This window comes from Euleptes europaea, chromosome 1 (genome assembly GCF_029931775.1).
Source record: "Euleptes europaea isolate rEulEur1 chromosome 1, rEulEur1.hap1, whole genome shotgun sequence".
In the NCBI taxonomy this organism is placed as follows: Eukaryota; Metazoa; Chordata; class Lepidosauria; order Squamata; family Sphaerodactylidae; genus Euleptes; species Euleptes europaea.
The window spans coordinates 29135590-29160620 of record NC_079312.1 but is presented as its reverse complement, the minus strand read 5'-3'; the positions used below and the strand labels follow the sequence as shown (position 1 = coordinate 29160620).

The 25031-nt window shown below is 47.4% G+C and overlaps 1 protein-coding gene across 1 annotated transcript in view; it reads right to left on the bottom strand.

Annotated features, from left to right (window-relative positions):
• The window catches only part of PLXNB1 (plexin B1), a 151240-nt gene extending 141891 nt beyond the window's left edge, over positions 1-9349 (bottom strand). The window contains exon 1 of the mRNA XM_056866889.1: positions 9321-9349. The gene's annotated coding sequence lies outside the window, so the exon portion shown is untranslated. The remainder of the gene's footprint in view (positions 1-9320) is intronic.
• Positions 9350-25031: the final 15682 nt, after the last annotated feature.

The window sequence follows — 25031 nt, the reverse complement described above, 5'->3', positions numbered from 1 at the left end:
CTCCAGTCTGAATCAGGGCCCTGGGCTCCTAACACATTCTTTGGCTCTGAGCATCCTGGGTGGTCCAGGAACTGGAGAGCCCAGTCCACAGTTCCTGTAACTCCAGGAGGTGAGTACAGGCACACCTCGTTTTATTATGCTTCACTTTATTGCGCCTCACAGATATTGCGTTTATTTACAAATTGACGGTTTGTGGCAACCCTGCACCGAGCAAGTCTATTGGGGCTATTTTTCCAACAGCATGTGCTCACTTCGTGTCTCTGTGTCACATTTTGGTAATTCTCGCAATATTTCAAACATTTTCATTATTATTATTATATCTGTATAGTGATCTGTGATCTTTGATGTTACTAACTAGAGACCCATGCCAAAATATGCCCCTGCCCACGAAAAGGCTGTTTAAAAGGTCCATCATGAGTCACCTCCTAAATTCCAATAAGGCCGATAGGAAGGCATTTCTGCAGCGATGAGGCTTGCATCTGAGAAAGCTCATGCCTGGACTGCAGCTGTTCTTACTTCCCGACATGAAAGCACCTGTAGTAGAAGCCACTCGGCAGAGTGGAGTTGATGCACAGGCTGATACAGGGAGAGGAAGTCCTACAGGTATGCTGGCCGCAGGGCATGAAGAGCTTTAAAGGTCAACATCAGTGTGGTGTAGTGGTTAGAGCAGGGGTGTCAAACTCAATTGTTATGAGGGCCAGATATGACATAAATGCACTTGGTTGGGCCGGGCCATGCCTCGCCAGCCCAGATCGAGAGTAGTGGGGTGGCTGCCTCGACTGGCTTGAGGGCCAGATAACAGCTCCGAGGGGCTGGATCCAGCCAGCAGGCCTTATGTTTCACACCCCTGGGTTAGAGTGTCAAACTAGGATCTGGGATACTGAATCCCATTCTGCATTGGAGCTCACCGGGACAGGCATTCTCTCTTCGCCTAACCTACCTCACAGCGTTGTTGCTGTTGTGAGGATGAAAATGAGGAGGGGGTAGGGTTGCCAACCTCCAGGTACTAGCTGGAGATCTCCTGCTATTATAACTGACCTCCAGCTGATAGAGATCAGTTCACCTGGAGAAAATGACCGCCTTGGCAATTGGACTCTATGGCATTGAAGTCCCTCCCCAAACCCCGCCCACCTCAGGCTCCGCCCCAAAAACCTCCCACCGGTGGCGAAGAGGGACCTGGCAACCCTAGGAGGGGGAAATCATATTGTAACCCACTTTGGGGACTCCTTGGGAAGAAAAGTAAGTATAAATATCTAAATAAATAAGTACTGAATCAGGCCTAGAAATTAACGAGAAGCCATCACAGGCATTGCTGAACAGAGGCTATGTGTTCATATTGGGTAAATAGGTAAAGCAATCCCTTTCATTAGACCAACTTGGGAGAAGTGTACATAAGCTCCTGAGTTGCACATTATTACTCTTCTATCTCACCCACAGCAAGCTACATACGATTCCTGGGATGTCTCCTATCTGCTCGTTGACCAGACTCAAGCCTTCCTAACTTCAGCAAATAGGCTAAATCACACTGTCTTCCCATCTACAACCTGAAACAATCGGAGAGGATTGAAAGTATCCTAAGTGCAGTCACACAATTCTAAGCGTAAGAGCCAGCATGACGTAGCAGTTAGAGCAGTGGTCCCCAAACTTTTCGGGCCACCGCCCCCTTGGTTCCACAAACTCAATTGCAGCGCCCCCTACTCTATCCAACAACACAGTACTAGTGCGCCCCTGCTGTCCCCTTGCCTCTTAGTTTCCCCCCTAGGTAATCCCACCACCTCCCAGGGGATGGTAGCGCCCACTTTGGGATACCACTGGGTTAGAGTGTCACACTACACCTAGGTTTGAATCCCTGCTTTGCTATGGAAACCTGCTGGGTAACCTCGGGCTAGTCAGACACACTCCGCCTAACCTACCTCACAGAGTTGTCGTGAGGATAAAATGGGGAAGAGGAGAATGATCTGAACTGCTCTGGGTCCCCACTGGGGGAAAAGGTGGGGTATAAATAAAGTAAATAAATAAAATGCATTGGCTTCGGTGGACTTAAAAGGGCGTGACTCTGTTTAGGATTGCGCTGAGAGAGAGAGAGAGAGAGAGAGAGAGAGAGAGAGAGAGAGAGAGAGAGAGAGAGAGAGAGAGAGAGAGAGAGAGAGAGAGCGCAAAGATTATTGTATATTTAAAAACTCTCGCCACCTCCATCTTAGAAACTCAACACAAGAAACAAACAGTTGGAAGGGGAACAATACATTAGATATAAAACTAAATGAGGCTTAAGTAATATAAAAGATTATGCATTCCGGGCTGCTGCTGGAAATCCTCCATCCTCAGCTCGAGGACTGTTGATGTGTACGATGGGGCAAATCCCACATTCTGGCATTCAGTCTGAGATTCGTCTGGGCTTGTCGACCGCCGGAGAACTGCCTGCTATTATGAGGGAGGATTCATGTTGCAGATTTCAGGTGAAGGATGTACAAACGTCCCACTTTCAGGCTCCGAGCAATCAAAGCATCTCAGACTATGTGCATACCAAATTGCAGTTTTTCATCTACTGAGACAATGCACCCCAAACAATTTTTATGCTCTATCGGAGAAGGAGGAGGAGGAGAAGGAGAAGAGTTGGTTTTTATATGCTGACTTTCTCTACCACTCAAAGAAGAATCAAACCAGCTTACAATCACCTTCCCTTCCCCTCCCCACAACAGACACCCTGTGAGGTAGGTGGGGCTGAGAGAGCTCTTAATAGAACTGTAACTTGCCCAAGATCACCCAGCTGGCTTCATGTGTAGGAGTGGGGAAACAAATCCAGTTCACCAGATTAGCCTGTGCCACTCATGTGGAAGAGTGGAGAATCAAACCCGGTTCTCCAGATCAGAGTCCACCGCCCCAAACCACCACTCTTAACCACTACACCACGCTGGATCTCCAGGTTAAATTCAAGCCTGTCAGGTTAAAGCCAGTACATTTTTATGATATTTGTATAGTCCTTCCCTTTCCCTCTTGTGCCCACTTGGATCACGAGATTTTGAGCAGGAGTGTATTAGTTTTTTAATTAACTATGCATTGCTATGTGTGTGTGTAAAGTGACATCAAGACACAGCCAACCTACGGCAACACCAGCAAGCGGCTTTCAAGGCAAGTCATTGAGCAGAGGTGGCTTGCCATTGCCTTCCTTTGCAGAGTCTTCCTTGGTGGTCTCCCTTCCAAGTAGTGGCCCTGCTTAGCTTCCAAGATCTAATCAGATTTGGCTATACCATGTAGCCTTCCCTCCTGTACATTGCTATACACAGTTTTTTAAAATTAACATTATATACTGCCACAGTATCCATGGCCAGTTCAGGTACCTCGCCCCATGAGGTAGGATTGGTTAAGAGAGTATGAATGGACCATCATGGAAGAGTGGGGATTCAAATTCCGGGTTCGATTCCCCACGCCTCCACATGAGCAGCGGAGGCTAATCTGGTGAACTGGATTTGTTTCCCCACTCATACACAGGAAGCCAGCTGGGTGACCTTAGGCTAGTCACAGCTCTGTTAGAGCTCTCTCAGCACCGCCTACCTCACAGGGTGTCTGTTGTGAAGAGGGGAGGGGAAGGGAAGGTGATTGTAAACCAGTTTGAGTCTCCCTTAAGTGGTAGAGAAAGTCAGCATATAAAAACCAACTCTTCTTCTTCAAACTGGAGTCCTCCAGACCCTAATCCAGGGGTGTTAAACATACGGCCTGGGGGCCGGATCTGGCCCCTTAAGAGCTTGGATCCGGCCCACAATCCACCCGAGGCAGCCACCTCCGCACACTCTCGATCTGGGCTGGCGAGGCAAGGCCCGTCCTCTCCAAGTGACATTTATTTGATATCCAGCCCTCGTAGTAATTGAGTTCAACACCCCTGCCCTATTCCTACACTCTAACCACTATACCACACATGGTTATAAACATCGAGTGCATCAAGCACACATAAAAGAATCAACAAACATTGTCCTCAGTACAGCAACTGAGGCCATTCGCTGTGAAAGTGCCTCTGTATATGTGAATCTCTGGTGCTTCCACAGCCAGCAATGGGAGCCCCCTTATATGCACAAGGCTTTGGATGACTACACTAAGTTGACGGTACTTCTGCAGACGTTCAGATATCATAAAACTTCACTGTCCGTTTCTTGCGTCCGATGAGGCAGGCTTGTGAAAGGTAACACTTCTTGCTGAAACAAGCTATCCGGGCAACCCTATGGGAACAGGTTCTCAAAACCACAACTGGGAGACGGAAATACCAAACCCAACATTCAAAAAGCATTCACGCGTGTGGATATATTGGTGTGCCTCGCCTTGAGCTCAGATACACACTAGTGTCATGGCCTCTTCTGAATGAATTAGGCCAGACCTCAGCACCACACGCTTGACCCCAATAAATCAGAGTTGCCAGATGTCATTTGAAGGAATGCCCCTCACTCTCTGTCAGCACTTTATAGGATAGGCTGTGGTCCATTATTTTTGGACTTTTGACCTAGCGGTGTTCTCAGCTTGACTGGAAATGCAGGCAGTGGCTTAGGCCACCGCTGCCCGAAAAACCTCAGCAGATGACGCCGACAGGTTTGCCCAAAAGAAGGGCAGGGGTCACAAAGCTCTTGCACTGAGCCCAGCCCTCACCAAGAGGAAAGTGAGACTTCCCCAAACCCTCAGGGACGCTTCCCATTTCTCTCCAGTGCCAGGGGTGACATCTGCTGGCAAATTGTCACACCACAATGTGTTACATTCACTCTTCCGCTGGCAACACAAGGTGATGAAAGTCACCGTCTGCTTGCAGCTGTTAGGGAGCCAGATGCTGATCAAAGGCTTTCTCCTATTTGCATTTTGTCAGCTTGCACAGAAAAGCTTCAGGCAAGCCATGCAATGCCTCCTTCCACAAGTACAATTTCCCTTTAGTGGTTCAACTAGGACAGGGCCGGGGCAACTTGGATCAACTGACATTAAACTGTGATTTCTCACAACCCCACAACTTTTTCTCCCTCTCTCAAAATACTTAAAACTAGGGAGGGGGCATCCAATGAAGTTGATGGGCAGTAGATTCAGAAGAGACAAACACTTATTGACACAATGAGTGATCAAAATGCGAAATCTGCTGCCAGAGGATGTAGTGATGGCCGCGGGCACAGGCAGCTTTAAAGGGGGGTTAGACAGATTAATGGAGGACAGGTCTATCAGTGGCTACTAGCCATGGTGACTAAAGGGAACCTCCATGTTGAGAGGCAGTCAACCCCTGAATACCAGGGCCAGTAGGCAACGTCAGGGGAAGGCTTTGGCCTTTATGCCCTGTTCTTGGACCTCCATAGTAACTGGTTGGCCATTGTGTGAGACAGCACACTGGACTAGATGGACCACTGGTCTGATCCAGCAGGGCTCTTCTTATGTTCTAAGCTTCCAAGCTTACATTCCCTTAGAGAAGTTAAACTTGGATACCTTTGGACAATGACGACTAAAATCTGTAGAGTTGCGTGTCTTGTTAACAGCTTCCCCGGCAGTAATATACAGGAGCTAAACGAGCTTTACTGCATTAGGCTGGACAATATGCCTGGCTAATTAATAAATTAATTAAAATCTGATACAGATCTGTGCTGCGTTCTTTCACTGTTTCCTCTCACCTAAAAAAATAAAATACAATGAACGCTTCATCGTAGGTGGAGACTGAAAGCCTGTTGTTTGTTTGTTTGTTTGTTGTTGCTCTTGTTTTACAGCTGATACAAATATTCTGGTGAGACAGTTACACCTTTGCTTTCTGATGGTTCAATGTACACAAAATTATTTTAAAAATACTGTTTAAAATTACATTCAGGCTATGTGTATAAAATGTACATAAAACAAAAGAATTTGGGTCCCATCCCCAGGATATCTCATTATGTATATGCAAAAATTCCAAAATATTCCAATATACAGAAAGATCTGAAATACGGACCACTTCTGGTCCCAAGCAGTCCAGGTAAGGGATACTCACCCTGTATCAAATGTTAATTAATTTATTTCATGCCTATAGTTACATTACTGTTGTCTCAACTGTGACCCACAAGAGAAAAGAATGGTTTTCTTGTGGGGGAGAGGGAGGCACCACCCTTTACATCTTTTACTTTTGTCTTTGTTTTAACTGAGAAGTACAAAAGGACGAACCGAGTCTTCAAACTACTTAACTTTGACTAGACAGTGTCCGGTGTATGTGGGCATTAATGTGTGTTTACAGAACAGCTACTAGCCTAGAGATGTACACACAATCCCAGACCGTGCATCTGGATTGATTCTGGAATAAAAATTCTGAAGCAAAATATCATTCACATGGGAGTGGGTTCACCAACTCTTAACACTGATTAAATTTTGACTTTATTGTACACGTACATCAAAAGAGAGCTGGCGAGAAGTGAGAATCCACCCTTTACCTTACTATGACGCAAAAGGATAACCAAATGTTAAGTGAAGTACAATGAGTGATGATTGTGTACGTCCTAGATGATGACTCCTCTTTCCCTAATCTGGGGACAAAGTTCTTTGCTCAAAACTGGAAGACAAAGTCAAAAGTAAGCCACGCTGGCGCGCAGCCTGTATTCCTTTGAAAGATCTTCCTCCGTCCCTGAAAAATGTCCTGCCACGATGAAAAATCTCCGCCTGAAAGAGTATGGTCATAAATAGGGATTGTGTGCCTGTGTGTAATGTATGCAGAGGGACTCTCCCTGTTAAAACACAAAGCCGCGGCTTGCGGGAATCATCCACACACACCCCTCCAGCCCGACCTCCCCTGCTGCTCGCCGCCGCAAGTCCTTCAGACTCTTTACTCCCTCCTACACGCTGCAGGTCCCAACTTTGTTGGGAGAAAGGCCGGTTTATAAATATTTCTCATCATTTCCCCCTGACGAAAAAGACGTCAACCGTCACCCCATCCGCCTCCCCCCCCGCCAAACAGGCAGGTTCAAGGGACACGAGCCCATCACACCATCCCCATTGGAGGCTCCCCTCCTCTCCCCGGGGCCGGTTTCATGTTTCTCGCAAGCACCACCAGCAGCCTCCCTGTGGGACAACCCAGCACCTCCACGAACAAAGGAGGCAGAGGGGTGGGTGGGACCAAGGCCAGCCTCCCACTGCTGAGGGAAAGGGGGCTGGGGCGGTGGGGCGGCTCTCCCTCACCTCCTCCTCCCCCCCAGGCAAAAGGGGGCAGGGAGAGAGGGGAGGCACTTCTCAGGGTGATGGAGAAGCCTGGTTTCCAAAGCCGCACAGAGGGAAGGCCGCGGGTGCCGTGGCTGGGCTTGAAAGGGGGCAGGAGCGCGCCCTTTATTCTCATGCCCCCCCCCCAATCTCTCCCTGGCTTGATTTTGCAGGCTTTGCCAGGCAGGGTTGCAAGCCAAAGGGGAGAGGCCGGCAGACAGGCCGTGTGTCACCGGCGGGCCGCAATGAAAGGGCCATTCTGAGGGCCTCCTCGCAAACCCACACAACACACCTCTGTGACTTGGGCGGCCAGCAAGCAGACAACACAAGCCTCCCTTCAGGCCATTGATGCAGGGGAGGTTTTGCCTTGGATCTGCCGCTCTCTCGGCGCACATTTTCCTCATCTGAATTCTCACCCAACACAAGCCTTTACTGGCATACAAAAGGAAGAACACACATTTGGGCAAAACGGAGAACAAATAAACAAAACTGGATAAAAACCATCCCAAATCAGCCATTAAGGAACGCGACACGCCGTTCACGATACCCGATTGCTAGCTGTAAGAACCTTGCCACGGATTCAATTCTTTTTGGGTTTTGCGTGGTCACAAGATAGGATTGTCCTTATTTCACCATCTGAATTCTCAAAACTCTGCACGGGGGGCTTATTTTTGAGTTTTGAGAATTCGGATGGAGGGAAAAAGTGCGTCTCAAGGCAGAAACCTCCCATGCATAAATGGCCCTAGTGTCTGCTAGGGAGGGCATGCGTCACCCCCCCCTCCCCACACACCATAGCAGGCTCCTGGTGGCGGCCTCCTTCACAGGTTTTAAGCCAAGCCCTTTTAGCCCCACGGCGGAGGGAAAGAAAGTTCGGCCATTTACGCACGGGATGTTTTGCCTGGGATTTGCGGCTCTGTAGATGCGCATTTCCCCCATCCAAATTCTCAAAACTCAACAATAAGCCCCCCATGCAGAGTTCTGAGACTTCGGATGGGGAAAATGTGCATCCAGAGAGCGGCAAATCCAAGGCAAAACCTCCCGTGCACAAATGGCCTTCCGCCTCCAACCTCGAGCGCACCGCAGAAGACTGCAGGAGAGAATGAATGAGCGCCGGAGAAAACTTGCGAGCGGGAGGTGTGGAGGAGAAGATCCCGGGAGAGGGAAAGGGCGATTGCGCGACGCCTCTCCCCAATCCCCTCTTGCACTACTCTGAATGCAAAACACACAAACGCACGGGAGGTTTCGCCTGGGGTCTGCCGCTCTCTAGATGCACATTGCCCCCATCCGAATTCTCAATACCCTGCATGGGGGGGGGGGGGGCTTATTTTTGGCCACTTGTGCACGGGAGGTTTTCCCTTGGATTTGCCGCTCTCTAGATGCACATTTCCCCTATCCGAATTCTCAAAACTTTGCATGGGGGGGGCTTATTTTTGGCCATTTGTGCACGGGAGGTTTTCCCTTGGATTTGCCACTCTCTAGATGCACATTTCCCCTATCCAATTCTCAAAACTTTGCATGGGGGGGGGGCTTATTTTTTGGCCATTTGTGCACGGGCGGTTTTCCCTTGGATTTGCCACTCTCTAGATGCACATTTCCCCTATCCAATTCTCAAAACTTTGCATGGGGGGGGGCTTATTTTTGGCCATTTGTGCACGGGAGGTTTTGCCTTGGATTTGCCGCTCTCTAGATGCACATTTCCCCCATCCGAATTCTCAAAACTTTGCATGGGGGGGGGGCTTATTTTTGGCCATTTGTGCACGGGAGGTTTTGCCTGGGGTCTGCCGCTCTCTAGATGCACATTTCCCCCATGCATGGGGGGGGGCTTATTTTGGGCCATTTCTGCACGGCAGGTTTCGCCTGGGGTCTGCCGCTCTCTAGATGCACATTTCCCCCATCCGAATCCTCAATACCCTGCATGGGGGGGGGGCTTATTTTTGCGTTCTTGAGAATTGGGTTGGGGGAAATCCGCATTTCGAGAGCGGCAAACCCAAGGCGAAACCTCCCATGCGCGCACAGCCACGCACCCACAAACCCTTCTCACCCCCTGCCTACCCAACCCCGGCCGAGTTGGAAGCAGCAACCCCGCTAGAGGTGCGGGGGGGGGGAAGGAAACAAAAGGACGCCGTGCACTTAAAAGCCCGCAGGAGACTCACCCCGGGTGCCATCTCCGGAGCAGCTGCGCGCGTAGAGGGCGGCCGGCGCCGCTGGCTCCCCGGGACGAGGCTCCCCCCGTCCGGGCTGGCTGCAAGAAGCCGGGAAGGCGACGCTGCTGCTGCTGCCGCCGCTGCGCGTGAAAGTACTTGTGCGGCCGGCCAAACCCGCTCAAAGCAAACAAGGGGGGAAGGGCTCGGGAGCCCCTGCTGTGGGGAAGCGGCTACTGCAAAAAGAGAGGGCGATGGGGGGTGCGGGGGGGGAGGAATCCGGCTCACAAAAGCCGAGCCCAGCTCCAGAGCGGCGGCGGCTGCTGTTGCTGCTTCCTTCTCCTCCTCCCCTAGATGAGCGGAGAGGCGCATAGCGACGGAGCCGGGGGGGGGGGGACGACTGCCTCCGGGATCCGAGCCCGAAGGGGGGGAGAGAAAAGAAGACTGGGGGCGAAAACGCCCGGTCGCTTTATCCTCCTTTAATCCCTGTTTCAGCCGGGCTCGAACGCGCATTAAGTGCAACGCGTGCGTTCGATCCTGGCGGAATCCTGGCTGAAACAGGGGTCAAGCGACCGCGCGTTTTCGCCCTGGGCCTGCAACTTTCCTCCCAGGCTCGTCAGCCCAGCCTGGGGGCCCAGTTGTTTTAGGACACTGGTCCCCAACCAGGGGTCTGTGGACCCCCGGGGGCCCGCGAGAACTAAATTAAGGTCCGCGAAACAAAGTTATAAACCCATAATAAATTAATGTTTTCAATTACGAGTTCTCTATTATAAAAATATAGGTTCAAATATTATTCTAAGTTTAATGCGTAACTAACAGTTACGATTAAAGTTTATTTTCAAATTATCGGAGTTTTTATTTTGAACCTTGGGGTCCCTGCGCCGAACAAAAAAGTCCTAGTGGTCCCTGGTCAAAAAAAGGTTGGGAACCACTGTTTTAGGAGGAGGGAGAGAGCAGCACCCGCACACACACACCCCGCGCACACGCTTCTCCTTTCATGGGTCAAAGTAGGGAACTCTCCCCAGCGCTGGGTTCGAATTCCAGTGCAGGGCGTGTGTGTGTGGGGGGGGTGCTGGTTGGCCACCGTGTGAACACACTGCTGGACTTGATGGGCCTTGGTCTGATCCAGCAGGGCCTTTTCTTACGTGCTCCCTTTTTATTATCGTTTTGACCGCAGGTCTCAGAACCCCACGTGGATTCGGCACCCAGCTGTAGAACACTGGGTCCTACGGAAAGAGTGGTGGAGAAATATGCATTTTTGAGAAAGCAATTGCGCTCTGTGGGGAATATAGGATTTTAATTGATTTAATTTTAGCATATTAATTATTCACAAGAAATAAAACTACACTGAGAATCATAGAGTTGGAAGGCACCACCAGGGTCATCTAGTCCAACCCCCTGCACAATGCAGGAAATTCACAACTACCTCCCCCCCACCACATCCCTAGTGACCAGAAGATGGCCAAGATGCCTACCTTCTCAACATCTACCTAAGGTCATAGAATCAGCATTGCTGACAGATGGCCATCTAACCTCTTCTTAAAAACCTCCAGGGAAGGAGGGCTTATCACCTCCCGAGGAAGCCTGTTCCACTGAGGAACCGCTCTGTTAGAAAATTCTTATGTAACGTATGGGTTGGTTTTTTCCATAAAAGAACATACAGAGAGGACAGGGAGCTAACAGGAAATAACATATCATTAAATAGATACACCGAACTTTAATAGGGACAGTACAATCCTATGCAGTCACTCCAGTCTAAACCCATTCAAATAATGGACTTAGATCAGAGTAGCCCCTGACATAGATAGCTAGGGTTGCCAACCTCCAGGTACTGACTGGCGATCTCCCGCTATTACAACTGATCTCCCGCCGATAGAGATCAGTTCACCTGGAGAAAATGGCCACTTTGGCAATTGGACTTTATGGCACTGAAGTCCCTCCCCAAACCCTACTCTCCTCAGGCTCTGCCCCAAAAACCTGCTGGTGGCAAAGGGGGACCTGGCAACCCTATAGATAGCCCAGGCTAGCCCGATCTGAGAAGCTAAGCAGAGTCAGCCATGTTTGGATGGGAGACCACCAAGGAATACTCAGAGGCAGGCAATGGCAAACCACTTCTGAACATGTCTTGCCTTGGAAGCCCTATGAGGTCACCAGAAACTTGACAGTAAAAAACAAACTGAAACAATGGGCTTAGATCAGAGTGACTTTGCATAGGATTGCTTTTTTATTACACCAGGATGCGCTTGAAAGCCTAAGAGCAATCCTGTGGTCCAATTTATGCCAGTTTGCAGAGATTTAAGATGTCAATTAAAACTGTAATCTTAAAAACACTTTCTTGTGAGTAAGCCCCATTGACTAAAAGAAAGTCTGCTAAGGATTACTCTCTTGAACCAGAGGATCTTCAGCCACCACAGTAGCTAGAACCCATAGGACTGTTCTTTAAAAACTCTGCAAGCTTCTAAAAAAGACCTGAAGTTTGGAGAGTCTTCTGGGGATGTACCCAAATAACATTGGGACAATTTAGGCAGCAGCTGATTCTTGTCTGGAGCAAGTGTGACCCTCAGCTTCTGCTGCAGACAAGGTAGAAGAAGAGTTGGTTTTTATACGCCGACTTTCTCTTACCACTTAAGGAAGAATCAAACCAGCTTACAATCACCTTCTCTTCCCCTCCCCACAACAGACACCCTGTGAGGTAGGTGGGGCTGAGAGAGCTGTGACTAGCCCAAGGTCACCCAGCTGGCTTCATGTGTAGGAGTGGGGAAACCAACCTGGTTCACCAGATTAGCCTCCGCCGCTCATGTTGAAGTTGGGAATCAAACCCGGCTCTCCAGATTGGAGTCCACCGCTCCAAACCACCACTCATAACCGCTACACCATGCTGACTCTCATCTTATGCAAGTCCACTTCATCCCTTTTTCTTAGGAGAATAGATTGGGCTTCTGCACCAATAGCTAAACGTGCAAACCCTTCAAGTTAGATGTTAGGTTTTATATGTGTCCACTGTGCAAGAATAATCTAGATCTGGATAGATGGGTGAACAGTTGCCTCAGTGCTATTCAGCCATGCAAACCCTGCATTGGGGAGTGCTACAGTGGCAATAAACAAGCTCTTTTCTTGCACATCAATAATGTCTCATCCCTTAGCCTTTGTTCTTGTGTGAAACGCAACATTTAGTTTCAATGGGTCAAACACTTGCCTGATTCATGAGGGAACTGGGTACAGCGATTTACTCTCAACCCTTTGGATTCCAGCAGACCCGATAGAAGAGAATGGGGCTTACCGTATTTTGGTCTCAAGCTGAACACAATCGTCATAGCCTGTTTTAAAATGTTTTCATGTCTTCTTTGGACATCTGATAATTCTTTCAATTGTCTTTCCTGTCATTTAGTTTTCAACAGCTAACCTAGAATAATAGATTACGGATAATGCATTTTCATTCCTCCTTTATTTTCTTTTAAAGACTTATTTCGATGAATCAATACTTTTCATTGTTACTGAGTTACCGGTACGCCTTGAGGTTTTCACAAAGTCTGCATAAATCCACACCTGCGACAATCTGGTTATTTTTAAACTGCTTTAGGAGGGTGGATGGTGAGGTAGGAAGGAAAGCCCCCTTTGTTGAGAAAGTAATGAGTTCATAGACTTCCAATTTACATATATTTTTATATTTGTGTTAACTAGGTGTCACTAGTTATGGAAAGTGCTGTCACGTTGCAGCCAACTAACAGCAACCCTTTGGGGTTTTTAAGGCAAGAGACTAACCAAGGTGGTTTACCATTGCCTGCCTCTATATAGGAACCCTGGACTTCCTTGTTCATCTTCCATCCAAGTACTAACTAGGGCCAACCCTGCTTAGCTTCCAAGACCTGATGGGATCAGGCTAGCTTGGTGTAGTGGTTAAGAGCAGTGGTTTGGAGCGGTGGACTCTGATCTGGAGAACCGGGTTTGATTCCCCACTCCTCCTCATGAGCGGCGGAGGCTAATCTGGTGAACTGGGTTGGTTTCCCCCACTCCTACACATGAAACCAGCTGGGTGACCTTGGGCAAGTCACTCTCTCTCAGCCTCACCCACCTCACAGGGTGTCTGTTGTGGGGAGGGGAAGATGATTGAAAGCCGGTTTGAGTCTCCCTTAAGTGGTAGAGAAAGTCGGCATATAAAAACCAACTCTTCTTCTTCCACTACTAACTAGGGCCAACCCTGCTTTGCTTCCAAGACCTGAAGGGACCAGGCTAGTTTGGGCCATCTTAGTTACGGCACCTTACCTACCTGAATATGTGGTAGAGTAACGGTACCTATCTTGAGTGCGCAAGCTGATTCCTGTTTGCTGAGTCACTGATGGGTTGCACATGCAGCCCATCTGCCAACTTAGCCACAAGAAGCTCTGACAAAGTAGGCACTGAGGACTGTTCCTGGAAGACTGGGGTTGTGGGGTGTGTTTTGTGACATTTACCTGATGCCTTCCGTACATGGTGGATGTGGGAGTGTTGGTAGTACACAATGCTATGACTGGTGGATGGTGGCAAAGCTGCAAGGGATGCTGTAGGAATGCCTACTGGTGTAGTTGCATTAGCTTTATTTTCACCTGCTATTTGTGTGCCTTCTGATATTGCTGTTGGGAGAGCATAGGAGTGCAACTATGTTATGCAGGGGTAGCTTGGCATAGCATATCTGGCATAGCACAGCAATAGGATCAGCCTGCCCAGCTCCCACAATAAGTTCCTCTGTTATTTAATCAAAGAAGAAGAGTTGGTTTTTATATGCCGACTTTCTCTACCACTTAAAGGAGAATCAAACCGGCTTACAATCACCCTTCCCTTCCCCTCCCCACAACAGACACCCTGTGAGGTAGGTGGGGCTGAGAGAGCTCTAACAGAGATGTAACTTGTCCAAGGTTGCCCAGCTGGCTTCGTGTGCATTAGTGGGGAAACAAATCCAGTTCACCAGATTAGCGTCCACCACCACTACACCACGCTGGACTGTATGTTGGTTAAATACCAGAGAATATTTAACAACACCCAGATCTCACACTGCCTTTCTAAACAGAGTTATCATAAAGATCTAATTCTGAACCAGAAAGTTGGCATGTGGAGCGTTAAATCCGCACACTGGGGTCAGGTGCAAAGTTAGGAGATGTTTGTGCAAACCTGAGTCAGCCCCCAGGTTTGCACAAAAGTCCCCCCAAAAATTAACAAGGTAACCTTGATGGAGGAAATGGCCGCCATTTTGAGGGAGTGCTCATGCTCTCATGGGGGCAGTTTTTCCTAGTGAGAGGTGCAAAATGGGCGGAGTGGCTTCCCTTCCTTGACCCTCACTCCTCCCTTGCAGGCACCAGGCACATCTGCCAGCTATCTGGCGGAGTTGCCAGCTGCGGCCCTTCCAAGGGCTGCCTTCCTCACTGCAGCCGCTTAAGCCAGGTAGATGGTGGCAGAGCTGCAGGGCAGGTGGGGTGGGAGCTCCCACCACCACTGCGTGAGTCCGGAAAGCAGAGGGGTATTGCTGCAGGCAGGCCAGCAAGTGGGTGGCCCAGTGAACAAGGGAGAAGGAAGGGGTCCTTCCCCACAAGTCTTGGTAGGTCCTCTATTTGTACCTCTTAGGTCCACTAAAGTCAGTGGACTTAGAGGAGTATACCTCTGCTTAGGATGGCAGTCAAAGATAGGACATTTTGGAGGACTTTCATTCATAGGGTCGCCATGAGTCGGAAGCGACTTGACGGCACTTAACACACACACACAGGATGGCAGTATGAGTCATCTATGGTGTCAAATTATAAAAACCGGAGTCAGACAGCCATCTGATCTAAGCTCCTACCACAACGTAGAGCTTCCTAAAAATCCAGACCGCAGTCATTGATAGCAGTCAGGACACGTTAACATTTCAAGCCTTGCCTTTTCTCTTCTTAATTTATAATTAGTATATGGGAAATCCATATCAGAAGGCAGAAGGAAGACCTTCAGAGATAGGTGACTCACAGCTCAAAGCAGAATCTAAACATCTCCAGAGGTCGGGATGTTGTTAAATGAATTTGATGTTAGCCAAATAAAGTACCCTAGTTAATTTTTACCAATTAGCAAATGGCAAGCGTTAATAAGGAATCCTTCGGTAAGTATCATTTGCAAGTGCTTGCTGGAATCCCAAACACTGGGCTTCACTCCTACAATCCCTCCTAGGCAAGTAACAATCTTTTTCAAATGCAACGCTTAAGAAAATTGCTTTTTCTCTTCATGGGCCACTTGCCCACTGAAAGAGGAGCACACTGTGTTTGATCTTTTATTACTCTGTTTTTACTTTGTTACTAATGAATTAATACTCCTTATATAACTCTCTAGAACTGTCTCGAGAATTTCAGAAGAAAATCAGCTTGTGTTTCATAGATTACAGCAAAGCTTTTGACTGTGTGGATCATGAAAAGCTATGGCTGGTTTTAAAGGAAATGGGTGTGCCACTACATCTGATCGTTTTGATGCGCAACCTGTACTCTGGACAAGAGGCCTCAGTTAGAACAGAATATGGAGAAACGGAATGGTTTCCAATTGGCAAAGGTGTCAGACAAGGATGTATTTTATCTCCCTATCTCTTCAATCTATATGCAGAACATATAATTAGGAAAACTGGATTAGATTTAGATGAAGGTGGAGTGAAAATTGGAGGGAGGAACATTAATAATTTGAGATATGCTGATGACACTACATTATTGGCAGAAAATAGTGAAGATTTGAAACAACTATTGCTGAAAGTTAAAAGAGAAAGTGCCAAAGCAGGACTACAGCTGAACATCAAGAAAACAAAAGTAATGACTACAGGAGAATTACACAACTTTAAGGTTGACAATGAGGAAATTGAAATTGTTCAAGACTTTCTATTCCTTGGCTCCACCATCAACCAAAAGGGAGACTGCAGCCAAGAAATTAGAAGGAGATTGAGACTGGGAAGGGCAGCCATGAAGGAGCTAGAAAAGATTTTGAAGTGTAAGGATGTGACTCTGGCCACCAAGACTAGATTAATTCATGCCATCATATTCCCTATTACTATGTATGGGTGTGAAAGCTGGACAGTGAAGAAAGCTGATAGGAAGAAAATAGATTCCTTTGAAATGTGGTGTTAGAGAAGAGTGTTACGGATTCCGTGGACTGCCAAAAAAACAAATCAGTGGGTTATAGATCAAATCAAGCCTGAACTGACCCTAGAAGCTAAAATTACTAAACTGAGGCTGTCGTATTTTGGTCACGTCATGAGATGACAAGAGTCACTGGAAAAGACCGTCATGATAGGAAAAGTTGAGGGCAGCAGGAAAAGAGGAAGACCCAACAAGAGATGGATTGACTCAATAAAGGAAGCCACAGCCTTCAATTTGCAAGATCTGAGCAAGGCTGTCAAAGATAGGACATTTTGGAGGACTTTCATTCATAGGGTCGCCATGAGTCGGAAGCGACTTGACGGCACTTAACACACACACACACACAGAACTGTCTCACTACTCAATGTCATTGAGTTTATCTGGTATAGCAGCTCAGATCTTGCAAAGTTTCTCTTAATAAGCCAATTCACAGAAAAGAGAGGCGCAAATACTTGAGATGGGGGGGGAGAGACAGCCAAAAATGGACAAAAGGCAGGTAAGATTGAAACATAATAGGAACTAGATAAATCCTAATGACTGTAAACTACCTGGCCCCTACCAAAAAGGTTAACTGCTAAGGATATGAAGCCTATTTAAAGCACTGATTGTATTTATTTATTTGACAATGCAGGTGCAAATATTTTTCACTTTGTTAAAAAGGAAAGTACAAACGGCTTCTAAGGTGGGAAGAAAAATGGCTTCATGGCGCAGGGTTTCCCATGTCAATCGCTGACCGGCTAGTTAGTGCACATGCTATTACATGTTTCCCATTTCACGTATTAAATAATATCCTTTTTACGCAGGGTGCCAATCTCCACTTCCTATTTAAAGCACTGGTTGGTTGGCTATCACGTCTCCCCTCAACCTTCTCTTCTCCAGGCTAAACAAACCCAGCTCCCTAAGTCTCTCCTCGTAGGGCATGGATTCCAGACCTTTGACCATTCTGGTCACCCTCCTCTGGACACGCTCCAACTTGTCAACATCCTTCTTAAATTGTGGAGCCCAAAACTGGACACAGTATTCCAAGTGAGGTCTGACCAATGCAGAATACAGTGGTAGTATTACTTCCCTGGATCTAGACACAAGACTCCTATTGATGCAGCCCAGAATTGCATTGGCCTTCTTAGCTTCCATATCACACTGTTGACTCATGTTCAGTTTGTGGTCCACTAAGACTCCCAGATCTCTTTCACATGTACTGTTGTCAAGCCAACTATCTCCCATCCTGTACCTGTGCCTTATGTTGTTTCTGCCTAGGTGAAGTAGCTTATACTTATCCCTATTGAAATCCATTTTATTACTTATGACCCAGCTCTCCAGTCTATCGAGGTCATTCTGAACTCTGACCCTATCCTCCATGGTATTAACTACTCCTCCTAACTTGTTGTCATCTGCAAATCTGATTAGCATGTTCTCTTTTCCATCATCCAAGTCATTTATAAAAATATTAAATAGTACTGGTTCCAGGACAGACCCCTGTGGTACCCCACTGATCACTCCTCTCCAGGATGAAGTTGTGCCATTAATGAGCACCCTTTGGGTTCAGCTGGTCAACCAATTACCAATCCACCTAACAGTAGCAGTGTCCAGGCCACATTTTACTAGCTTTGTTTCAAGAAGATCATGGGGGACTTTCATCAGGGCTTTTTTGTTTTCATAAATCTGTTCCATTCTAACTTTTCGGGCGCATGTTCACGGCTGGCTATACAGAGGCAAAATGAGGCAACAGTCTCGGACAGTGGATTTTCTCCCCTGGTCCTGATCCCTGTTGTTGTCACAGTTGCTACGCTGCACTGACCCTTCCAACCTGGAAGCTGGAGTAACTACTGAGCCCTTCCTTCCTCATCTTTAAAGACAGTGTGGCAAATTGTGCATGCACAGTAGAGCTTTCCGAACACTCAACAACATAAGAACATAAGAAAGGCCCTGCTGGATCAGAACAAGGCCATAAAGTCCAGCAGTCTGTTCACACAGAGGCCAACCAGGTGCCTCTAGGAAGTCCGCAAACAAGACGACTGCAGCAGCATTACCCTACCTGTTTTCCACAGCACCTAATATATTCAACATGCTCCTCTGATCCTGGAGAGAATAGCATCATGACTAGTATCCATTTTTACTAGTAGACATGAATATTCCTCTCCTCCATAAACATGTCCACTCCCCTCTTAAAGCCTTCCAAGTTGGCAGCCATCACAACATCCTGGGGCAGGGAGTTCCACAATTTAACTATGCGTTGTGTGAAGAAATACTTCCTTTTATCACTTTTATCATTTTATCTCAACCTTCAGCTTCAGCAGATGACTCATGATAGTTCGGGAAGCCCTACTGAGCATGTGTTACCTGCCAAGCTCCGGGATCAAAGGAGCATCCCTTACCCCAGCTCCTGAACAGGGGTGATGGGTGGATTAGAGATAGTGTGATGGGGAGATGCTGAGCGACTGGGGGGCAGTAGCAAGGACTGGTGGCAGCAAGGGGGAGCAACCCCTCTGATTGAGCCATCACAGGTCCGAATTCACTGTTCTTCGTCCTGAAATCTGAAACTCCAGATACACCTTGTGTCCTTTAGACAAAGGCTGCAACACCAGGAAAGCAAAAAAAAACCTCTGCACTGACAGCTGCCCATCTGCTGCCTCGTCTGAAAAATCGTCAGCCCAGTTTTCTGCGCGACTGCACGAGTCAACTGCATGATTGCTTCTTTCGAACGGTGTTGGCAGCAATCTATTCTCTCGACGGGGTGGGGGGCGGAAAAAGTTTGAGGGGGCTGAGCTGCAATTGGACAGCAGGGACACTCTGCAGAAAAGGGGGAGGGAGAAGAGGTTTGCTTTTAAGAATTCTGAAAGTTTCTCTCTGCAGCAGCCGCGCATCTGCCCTTCCTCGGTCACAGGTAAACCTTCCAGGTGTTTCCGAGTCTCCTGCTAACCTACAAAAACATCTGTAAGAGCTGAGCACATTTAAAAAGTGGGGGCTAGGGGGTGGATATTGATTTTTTTTTCTTTAGAAGGAGAGAGAGGTGACCTTTCAACGGGCCATCTTGAGGGGCTTTTATTTTCACCAAAAAAGCAATTAATCCGACTGGTAGTCACGCAACCCCCGGGAGAGCAGACCTTCCCTTCATCTCCTGGCCCCCCTACCCGTATTTTGCAAAGAGCCTCTCTTTGAGCGAAGAGCCTCCCAAGAGCACACCCGAGAGAGGGCTGACCTGGAAAACAGAGCTGCTAACACCACAGAGAGAGCAGCGTATTTCTTCCTGGGATTGCCGAATCTTGGACCTTAATAGCTCCACCTCAGCTTCTTCAGCAAGAGGGGCCACAGATCTGGAAGGATGGACCCGCTGAGGATGAAGAGAGCATTTAACTGCCAGCGCCATTCAGTCAGTCAGCCACTAAGAGCAACGTAGAAACAACTCGGTTGGAATTCAAACAAAGCGGCGCAACCTCTGGCCCTAAGCACAGCTGAGGCAGCAATCCCCATTTCAGCAAGTTTTCCCCACTGCAGGGAGTGAGAATCTTCCCTTACAAAGCAGCAAATATCTGGTGCTCTCAGCTAAAAAAAGCACCCACACTGCTTTGCACCTGCAAACAGAGTCACGGTTGGATTATTATAAATGAGGTGAAATCTGGAAAATGTCATTTCTCCTCCATTCGTGTTCGGAAAACGACATGGAGACGGTCCATGTCGGGATCAAACTCAGGTCATGAGCAGAGCTTGGACTGCAGTGCTGCAGCTTACCACTCTGCGCCCCCATGAAGCTCTATGGCCAGGACCTAAATACTTGAAGGAATACCTTCTCCGGTATGAACTTGCCAATGCACTTTCTTCTTCTGAAGGTCTCCCCTGGGCAGCCCTGACGACAGATGTGAGGCAGGTGGTGACACCACACCGCTGGAACATTCTGCTCCAAAGATTTTCCTGGCACATTGGTTGGCAGCAACTATAGAACTAATCCTAAGCAGAGTTACAACCTGCTAAATCAAGGGGGTTAGAAGGGTGTAACTGCTTAGGATGGCTGTGTTCATTGTCTAGCAAAAACATTCTTGTTTAATTTCCGGCTTTGGGTTGTCTTTGTCTGAACGCTGATGGGAGATTTGGGTTGCCTTCTTTTCTAGCTTAAATTTAATTCTGTTGGTGTGACAGTTTTCTCAGTGCTCTTATTATGTGCTTCCATGGCTTTTTAATTTTTTTTTAGTTGTGCTGCCAGCGTAGTGTAATGGTTAAGAGCGGTGGTTTGGAGCGGTGGACTCTGATCTGGAGACCCGGGTTTGATTCCCCGCTCCTCCACATGAGCAGCGGAGGCTAATCTGGTGAACTGGATTTGTTTCCCCACTCCTACACATGCAGCCAGCTGGGTGACCCTGGGCTAGTCACTCTCTCTCAGCCCCACCTACCTCACAGGGTGTCTGTTGTGGGGACGGGAAGAGAAGGTGATTGTAAGCCGGTTTGATTCTTCCTTAAGTGGTAGAGAAAGTCAGCATATACAAACCAGCTCATCTTATTCTGTGCTGCTTTTGAATGAAAACAGTTTGACCTCACTGTTTTGCTTGTCTATTTAATTGTGAGCCACTCTGGACAACTTCCCAATTGGGAAAGTGGGATGCACATTATTTTAAAACAAATAAGCGCACCTGCAGAATTTCTAGCCTGGAACCCTACAGGCAAATAATCCCCATTTTATCATTTCTTGCTAACAAGCTAGATTTAGGCCAAGGCAACGGCTTTCCTTCTCTGCTTTAAAAACAAACAAACCCTGGGCCCTTCATATGTCATCTTCAGAAGCAAAAAGAAAATAAAAAGAAAAGAAAGAGCACCTTCTTTTAACATTTTGTGGCTCTCCTATTAATCAAGGATACATGTCAGCACAGGGCTCGGCATTTCCCATAGGATGAAAGAAAAAAGGGGGCGGGGAGAACCAAAGCAAGCAAGCAATATGTCATATTCTGACAGGCCCACAACTTCAATGCTAGACTTCAGTACATAACAATTTATGAACCATCTGTGCCCATCCAAGGTCACCCCACTCAGCATTTTTAACTAGCCCTGTTAGATACAGCCTACGGTACCACCAAAAAGAAAAATGGGGGGAAAATGAAACCATAGCTGGCCCTTGTCTTTTCACTCGAATCGAAAAGGTTAAAACTGCTTTATCCTAATTTAGCAGAAATCCTCAAAGAGTGGGTGGTAAGAGATCCAATAGCACCTGTCCATATATTTTTAACCTGCCCTTCTTCCTTGGAGTTCAGGGCAGCATATGTAGTGCTTCCCTCCCTATTGTATTCTCACTACAGACCTAACTAGGCAGAGCTAGAATGACTGGCCCAAGGTGAGCTTTGTGACTGGGTGCAGATTTGAACCCAGGTCTCCTTAGTGTAACTCTTTCCCCATTACGCCACAATAGCCAGCTCACAGAATCCTAGCCATGACAAATATGCTTCTCTTTCAGATGCCAGAAGACTCAACAGAGAAAAATGTAAAGTTAGGGTTGCCAACCTCCAGGTACTAGCTGGGGACCTCCTGCTATTACAACTGATCTCCTGCCGATAGAGATCAGGTCACCTGGAGAAAATGGCTGCTCTGGCAATTGGACTCTATGGCATTGAAGTCCTTCCCCAAACCCCGCCTTCCTCAGGCTCCGCCCCAAAAACCTCCCGCCGGTGGCGAAGAGGGACCTGGCAACCCTATGTAAAGTTCTGCATTTAGGTAGGAAAAATCGAATGCATAATTATAAGGTGGGGGAGACTTGTCTGAGCAGTAGTGTGTGCGAAAAGGATTTAGGGGTCTTAGTAGACCAAACACTGAACATAAGTCAGCAGTGTGATATGGTAACAAAAATGGCAAATGCAGTCTTGGGCTGCATCAACAGAAGTATAGTGTCCAGATCATGCGAAGTGCTGGTATTGCTTTACTCTGCTCTGGTTAGATCTCACCTAGAGTACTGTGTTCAGTTTTCGGCACCACAATTTAAGAAAGATGTAGACAAGCTGGAACGTGTTCAGAGGAGGGCAACAAAGACGGTGAGGGGTCCGGAGACCAAGTCCTATGAGGAAAAGTTGAAGGAGCTGGGTATGGTTATCCTGAAGAGGAGAAGACTGAGAGAGGATATGATAACCATCTTCAAATAATTGAAGGGCTGTCATAGTGAGGATGGTGCTGAGTTGTTTTCTATTGCCCCAGAAGGTCAGACCAGAACCAATGGATTGCAATTAAATCGAAAGAGTTTCCATCTAGACATTAGGAAGAATTTTCTAACAGTTAGAGCGGTTCCTCAGTGCAACAGGCTTCCTCGGGAGGTGGTAAGTACTCCTTCCCTGGACGTTTTTAAGAAAAGGCTAGATGGCCATCTGTCAGCAATGCTGATTCTATGACCTTAGGCAGATCATGAGAGGGAGGGCACCTTGGCCATCTTCTGGGCATGGAGTAGGGAGTCACAAGGGGTGTGGGGGGAGGAGGTAGTTGTGAATTTCCTGCATTGTGCAGGGGGTTTGACTAGATGACCCTGGTGGTCCCTTCCAACTCTATTATGATTCTATGAATGGCCCAAGGTGAGCTTTGTGGCTGGGTGCAGATTTGAACCCAGGTCTCCTCAGTGTAACTCTCTCATCATTACCCCATACTAGCAAGCTCACAGAATCCTAGCCATGACAAATATGCTTCTCTTTCAGATGCCAGAAGACTCTTTACTATTTTGGGTTGCAGCAGACCAACGTAGTTACTCCTTCACAATCGTTCCTGTGAGCCCAAAGTATCTGCCCAGAGAACAGCGTGCCTGCTACACCTCTGTATGATTCAGTTAGCCTCTGGGTAATTCTGCCCTGTCTTTGCATGAGGTGGGATAGGACTATTCAGTCACTCCCAGCACAAATATGCAGCAGTACAGTATATACTCAGAGAAAGATGCCTGTTCCATTTCTGCCTGCATCACTCATTTGCCTTTGGGTTTGCCTGCTTATGAACAGGTGGCTCAGGGACTCCTGCAGAAACATAAGGGTATGAGCCCTTTCTGACAGGGAATAATCCTTATTCAGTTGTTTAAAGGTGAACCTTTTAAAGCACAAGTGTGAGTTATGTCCCCCATTTTTATTTCAAGAAACGTGTCTCTGTTATCAGAAATCTGTGAAATAGGAAACTCATAACTAACGTATTTTTGTTCATGGAAGGGGAAACCAGAGGTCATGTAGTCCATCCCCTACCTCATGGAAGGGCCACCCATCCTCCAAACAACTATGAGTCAACTTAATACAATCTAGATCTCAATGTGCTCCAAGCAGAGAAATGCCATGTGGTTCTGTGTCTGAGGAGGAACTGTTCTAGGTGACTTGAGCACACCTATATCGACATCATCCCCTTATGTGGACATAAACACACTATGGGAAAGTACCTAAGGCTTTCTGATATGTGCTAGGGGTAAAGTAATGAGAGCCAGCGTGGTGTAGTGGTTAAGAGCAGTGGTTTAGAACGGTGGACTCTGATCTGGAGAACCGGGTTTGATTCCCCGCTCCTCCACATGAGCAGTGGAGGCTAATCTAGTGAACTGGATTTGTTTCCCCACTCCTACACATGAAGCCAGCTGGTGACCTTGGGCAAGTCACTCTCTCTCAGCCCCACCTACCAAACAGGGTGTCTGTTGTGGGGAGGGGAAGGGAAGGTGATTGTAAGCCGGTTTGAGTATCCCTTAAGTGGTAGAGAAAGTCGGCATATAAAAACCAACTCTTCTTCTTTTGCATTCTGAGGTGAGAAAGACCCAAGCAGGACGACGGTTCCGCACGTGCAGCTCCCTGTTTACACAGGTTCTGAGCGTAAGCCAAAGCAAGCATCTTAACTTGCACATAGTTTGGACACATTTTCTGTACAGGAGAACAACAGAGAAGACACAAGGAGATGGAAAGATGTCCTCTATAGTGCTTCCCCATCATTCCTTGCAAACTACAAATACATTAGAATTAACTACTAAGGTTGACTCAGCCTTCCAAGATCAGTAAAATGAGCTCCCAGCTTGCTGGAGGTAAAGAGAAGATGACTGGGGAAGGCAATGGCAAACCATCCCGTAAACATAGTCTGCCTAGTAAACGTCGTGATGTGACGTCAACCCATGGGTCAGGAATGACCCGGTGCTTGCACAGGGGGACTACCTTTACCTTTTTAACTAAAGATACAAGCCCCGACCTGGGTGGCCCAGGCTCAGTCTTGTCAGATCTTAGAGGATACGTTACATACACACCAAAGATAATTGCTCCCTGGAAAGGAAGAAGCAGTCCTCTGGATAGTGGACAGAGGTACAGGGAAGGGTCCAAGGCATTAAACTGAGTAATCCTATATGTCAGTTTATTCAGAAGTAAATCCTGCTTTGTTCAATAGGGCTAACTTTCAGGCAAGCACCTACCATAGGATGGTAGCTGTAGAATAATTTCAGGGGCAGGGCTATGTGCTTCTCTTTTTAAAAGGATGCTTTCGTATCCTGTCACTTTAACAATTACAGAAATAAAAAAAATTATTTAAGAGTTTGCTAAAGTGGCGTAGTATGGATAAAGTCACAGAGCAGCTCTGCAAGCAAAGGGGAGAGGTTATTATTACACATTTGGAATCCTCACAAATTAGCGCAATTCATTCTGCCTGA